Source organism: Saimiri boliviensis, chromosome 3 (genome assembly GCF_048565385.1).
Source record: "Saimiri boliviensis isolate mSaiBol1 chromosome 3, mSaiBol1.pri, whole genome shotgun sequence".
Lineage (NCBI taxonomy): Eukaryota > Metazoa > Chordata > Mammalia > Primates > Cebidae > Saimiri > Saimiri boliviensis.
The window spans coordinates 165,091,293-165,097,358 of NC_133451.1; the positions used below are offsets into that span (position 1 = coordinate 165,091,293).

General features: G+C 41.5%; 1 protein-coding gene across 3 annotated transcripts in view; it reads right to left on the reverse strand.

Annotated features, from left to right (window-relative positions):
* The window catches only part of AFG2A (AFG2 AAA ATPase homolog A), a 327,555-nt gene that overhangs the window by 13,634 nt on the left and 307,855 nt on the right, over window positions 1-6,066 (reverse strand). The window lies entirely within an intron of this gene.

Below are 6,066 nucleotides of genomic sequence, written 5' to 3' on the forward strand. Positions count from 1 at the left end.
CCACAAAGTTCATCACTCTGCTGGCATCACATTCAAAATGCAGATGGAGCTGGCTGCAGTGGTGTGGGCCTGTAATCATGCTACTTAGGAGGCTGAGATGGGAGGATCACTTGAACCCAGGAGTTCAAGGCCAGGCTGGGCAACACTGCAAGACTCTGTCTCTAAAAAACAAACAAAAAGCAAAAGTAGATAAAGTCTGGAACAGTTTCAGTGATGGGGGAATTCAGCTGAATTTTTCCCATGAGGCCATAAAGAACTCTGCTGAGATATATAGGTGAATAGACAAGTTTGAATCACAGACTGTCTGGAATGTTAAACTAACCGTTTAGAAAGAAAACCCTTGGTCGCTCAAGCTCCTTAACTACTTTAGCAAAAAGGATTTTGGAAGCTTTCCCCTAATCCCTTCACCATCTTGTCTTCTTCCTCCATAGGCTGCAGACTAGATCATAGAAATGAATTATTAACCGACTACAAGCAAGATTGCTTTTGCTATTGGGCTGTTTAAAAAAAACAAAAACAAACAAACAAAAACAACCTTTTGGCTGGCTCTGTAAATCTGAGTATATAATCTTAATCAGTTTTGACTAAAAAATTGATACCCAACCAGCCTGGCTAACAGGGTGAAACCCCGTTTCTACTAAAAATACAAAATATTAGCTGAGCTGGGTGTGGTGGTGTGCACCTATATAATCCTAGCTGTTGGGGAGGCTGAGACAGAACAATCACTTGAACCCAGGAGGCAGAGGTTGCAGTGAGTCAAGATCGTGTGCCATTGTACTCAGCTTGGGCAATAAGAGTGAAACTCTTAAAAAAAAAAAAAAAAAAAAAAAGATACCCAAGCTTTAGAATATATATACACCTTTTTGCTAAGGTAAAAACATTATCTGTTTGTGGAAATGAGCAAATGAGGCAAAAGGCTAGCAGAGTGGGCCCAAGATCTCACTGTCAGAGCTGGATGAAGACATGCCTTCGTTTCAGTGGCCATGACACTGATTTATTTTGTGCCAACACGTCACAAATTTTCTTTCCATTTGTTCAGCAGTAATAACAGATCTGACGATCGAATATCTGACAAAAAAATAAAACAACAAAGGCAGGACCTCACAATGTAAATGATTTAGGCATATTTGAAATGAATTCCTAAGAGGTATGAAAGGAAAAGATTTATAATGAAAATGTTTAGAAATCCTCAAAGCCACTGAATAAAACAGTAATTAGTTTCAAACGTGGTTAAAAAAAAGTCAGCAATGAAAGCAAAGGGATATGTAAATATAAAATTTCATGCTATATTTTACATTTATATATTTTATGCTATATTTTATATATATATAATTTCAAGCTCTCTAAAAATCAGTTCTTTTATAACAACAATACAGCGATAACTCGAGACAACTCTACTTGTGAGCAGTGTGGGGAAGCAACTCCGAGGGATGAGAAGGCTCTTGACCATTGAACCTTGGGAAATCTAATTACCTCACTTTTAAATGCAAAAGGGCAAAAGAGGCAATTGTGCAGACTTCTGAATGCCATGAAGAATAAGAACAATGTCTTACTTCACTGTGGAAAAAAATGAAACCTCTTATACATAACTTAATGGTTCTTTCCCCCAATTCATGAGACAAGAAGAGTTTAAACAGGTGGCTCAGTTTAGCAAAACAGAAACAGGCGTATTGTGAAAATTAAAACCGACATGGTTTCTAAACAAGCAGTAATAATTTTAAAAAATGATGTGATAAAGAGTAACAGTCAAGGCAAAGACTGCTTACCAAAAACTAATCAACGGGAAGGAAAACCTGAAAACGTTGGGCCCTATTCTGGGTACTGATCCCGCTGTGCTTTTACTCTTCCCCTGTTCTTTTCAGTTTCACAGTAATACTAGCTGCTTTTCTGGTGCATTGACTGATTAGAAACCCAATTGTAAATTTAAGCAGTTGCTTCCATTTCCAGATAAGACCTGGGTAGTATCAGCATGTCCTTGGTATTGGCTGTAAACAGATTACTATAATGATAACAGGCAAACACACTCATGAGAGTGGCACGTAGGCATGGGAAGAACAGGCACCGCTGTAAGTGGGCCTGTGGAGGAGGGGAACTAACAGCCGCTCCCTTCCAATAGCGATGCTGCAATTCCAACGTAACCTTCCTCACTACATTCCCGATGGCCTCTCAGAGATTATGTACATCCTCAAAGAAAGGTGGAATGGTAATAAGGTCTGACGGTGACTTAAACAACTACCTAAATTCTTCTGGGTTCCTGTCATCCCCTCCCCACACTTCTGGCAGGCACAGGGAACACTTGGATCTGTGGAGAAAATGAAGCCAGCATTTTAAAATGTGCCAGAAGAGGAAAAGTGGCTCCTGAGAGCTGAATTCACACACCTAGTTTAACCAGTATGCGGCAGGTCTGCTTAAAAGTTCACAGGAAAACTACGACTGCATCCTAGAGATTGTAATTTAATGGTACACACAAGGTCATGGCCACGTAGCAATTTCTTGTGTGAGTGAATGAACTGCACAGTTCAGGCTACAGTATCAGGAGGGACCAAGCTGGAGGAGAGAGACACCCTCACATCCTTTTTCTGCAGCTGCACACTGAATCCACGCATTGCCAGAGATGATGTCTCTAGGCTCAGCCGTGGCAGCCTGGCTGCTGCCCCCGCTGTTTTGCATGAAGCAAGCACGTCTTCCACTGAGGCCGAAATGTGCTTCTCAGCTTTTTTGTATTTCGAGTGTACTAAATAGCTTTAAAGAATCTACCAAAAGAAATGGGCTGCAGTGCTTTAAAAAGTCTTAGGTATTTTCAAGAAAGTGGTTTTGTTAAAATATCTTCTGTCTGGAACACCTGTGACCTGTTGAGCTTAATTGGGCTGCAGCTGGCGATGATTGTGCTGCAGCCGCTGGAGGGCCCGGGCGCTGACATTGTGTTCCCTCTGCTCACCCGCCCCTCCCTTTTCTTTTCACGTTCACAGCCTTTCGACTTCCTTCCCTGTGTGCCTGAGGGATTAGGAACCCAGTAGAGAGTGATGGCCTGCTGTTTGTGAACAGCATGTACTGGAGGTGCTTCAAGGAGGAGGCTACCTGGGAGATTATGTGCTCATGCGTATGCAGGCCCATTTACCCAGGCCCATTGAGACCTGATGAAAGGTGGTTGAATGGCCAGGCATGAAAGATGTGACTGAAGGGAGCACAGCAGGCTCCTGGCTGCAGAGCAGCAGATGGAAGTCAGACTATCACAAGCACGAACAGCAAGGGGTGCCCCAAACTGCCAAGAAAGCAGCTCTGGGAATAAAATGGTGCTGGAGAAGGGAATACAGAGGTAAAAGCAAGCAGCACTTAATTTTAAAGGGCCACTTCACTCAAAACTGTTTAAGTGGTGAGTAGAGAAGTATTTTGGAGGACAGATTTCAGATTTAAGGAATTATCTAATTTTTGCTCCTGGGCTTAATTCCCTTGAACTGTCTGCAAAATAGGCTTTATGATAATTAATCCATCTGGGATTATGTTAAAGTCATACAATCGAGGATGCCATACGTAAGAAAATAAAAATTTCTGTAAAGACACACTCAAAGCTTAATGACGTTAGAGAACAGGAAAACTCTTGGTTGCTTGATTTTGTTGATTCAAAGGTGGTTTTGTTTGTTTTTGTTTTTAAAGACAGGGTCTCTCTCTGTCGCCTAGGCTGTGACATGAGTCACTGCAGTCTCGACCTCCTGGGCTCACGCAATCCTCCAGTCTCAGCCTTCCAAGTAGCTAGGGCTACAGGTGTGTGCCACCATGCCTGGCTTTTTTCTGTTTTATAGAGATGGAGTCTTACCATGTTGTCCAGGCTGGTCTCTTAACTCCTGGCCTCAAGTGGTTCTCCTTCCTTGGCCTCCCAAGTGTTGGGACTATAGCATGAGCCACCATGCCTGGGCTTAACATTATCTTGAGGTCTTTAAAATTTATAGCTAAAGTATATAGTCAGTGTATAATCTTTCATTATAAACTTGCATGGCGAAGCCTAATTTTTGCTCTTTAAAATTTTATTTACTTATTTTAGAAGACGGGGTTGCAGTGTTGCCCAGGTTGGCCTTGAACTCCTAGGCTCAAGCAAACCTCTTGCTTCAGCCTTCCAAATAGTTTTTGCTTTTTAAAAATTTATAAAATTGATTATTCCACAGAGCTTTGGGACTGAAAACATCTTGAGATTTTATTTCATAGTTCCAGCATTTGCATCTGTGGGGATTTTAAATGTTTCTAACTTTAATTGAACAGTAAAACTTTAAAAAAGTATTTTTAGTTTTCAAAACATACCAATTGGTATGGGAATGGAGAGAAAAGGAACCACTGTGGTAGGAAAGGAGAGCAATAAGAGAGCAAACAGATGTTGGGAACCCCCATTCATTCATTTATTCAAGAAATCTTGATTGACCACCTACAAGGAAGCAGGTACTGGAGAATACAACAGTAAAAAACAGTCTTGCTTTCATGAAACAAGGTGTGCAAAAGCACTGGCTCATCTACCTAATCTTCAAGGTTCAGTGCAAATGTTTCCACTGGGGAAGCATTCCTAGAGGTGACCTCACTACCTCCCCATGCCTGTTTGTTTTAGGGTCAGTTTTGTAGTCCCATAGGTGACTGTACTTCTCTGCCATGTCGCAATTGTCAAGATATGGAGTGATTTGTGTTAAATGTCTATCTCCCTTCCTAGCACAGAAGTTCCATAAAGGCCCTGCAGCCTTGGTCTTGCTCTACTTCCCAGACATACCAGGTTAGCACATCACTTGACCTACCAATCTAGTCCAAAAAAAGGTCTCCGGCTAAGATCATCTTTTAACAAAGATATAAACTCGTTTTTGCCTTAGAAAAAAAAAATACACACACATTCACATACACACAGAGGTGGCTCCTGCTGAGACAACTGTAGTCAGGACAACTGTCTACTACGGACTAAAAAGGCAAAAAGGTATCAGACACAGTAAGTCATCCTATGTTGAGGTTTGTATTTGTGGGCCTTTGTAGGGCTGATGACCAAGCTGTGGCCGGAAAGCTGACAGCTCTGGAGGAGGCACCAAACTTTGGGTAAAAGCACTCATATATTGGGAGAGCTTGAGGTTGGTCCTGGACAGAGGAGAGGAGGACATCCCCTCTCCCAGGGAGGATGAAAGGAGAGAAGAAAGCAAGCAAAGTTAGCACTCTTCCCCAAGTCTAGAGCATCTGAACCTCCCTGCTGGTGGTCTGGGAGCTTGGGAGGAAGCTGCTGGGGGGAAGGTGTGGACAAGTGTGCTAAACTGGTTTTGATATTCCCCATGTTTCCTCATCTGTCAGATTTCTTTACTGCCAGTCCTCCCATCTTGCCTCACTGATACACACATAAAGCTGCCGCCTGTGAAACTCTGTAGGTTCACCTGGGTAGTCTAGTTTGGGATTCCGGACTCTCTGAGTACTTTCGTGGCATATGTGGCAGGGGTGGGTGTGAGCTGTTAGAGCCTTTTGTCTCTTTATATCCAGTCGTAATCTGGAATGCGCTTCTTTTACTACTTTCTCATTCTCCAATCTGGTGTAGGCTGGCCTGAGCTAATCAGCAGATTTGCTTGGCATCTCTAAAATCATTTGAAGAAAACAGCATGGTGTTAATGGCTATCTGAGTTAAACAGGGAAAAAAATGACAATATGTAGCTAGCTAAGAGGCGGTGAAGATAGGTCCTCATGAATAACCAGTAAGCATACCATTAGCACATGACAGAGAGAAGAAAATATGATTATGTACATTACACTTCGTTTATGGATGTCATACTCATTGACAGTGGTATGTTTCCTGGAAGAAAGCTCTTTTTTTCCTCATCTAGCATATAAATAAATATGGATTTAAATTAGGTAAAACCACGTCATCCCCATCACATAAGATGTTTTGAAAATATCCAGTATATATTCGTGTATCTTCTTTATTTTTATATTTTTAAGGTGGTCTCTGCTTCCTGTGACTGGTAATACTTAGGTTTGTTTATAAACCATTTATTAGAAGCTCACATTATATTATATTTTAATTTCAAATAATAATAAAGCAATCTTGTCTTTGTTATATTC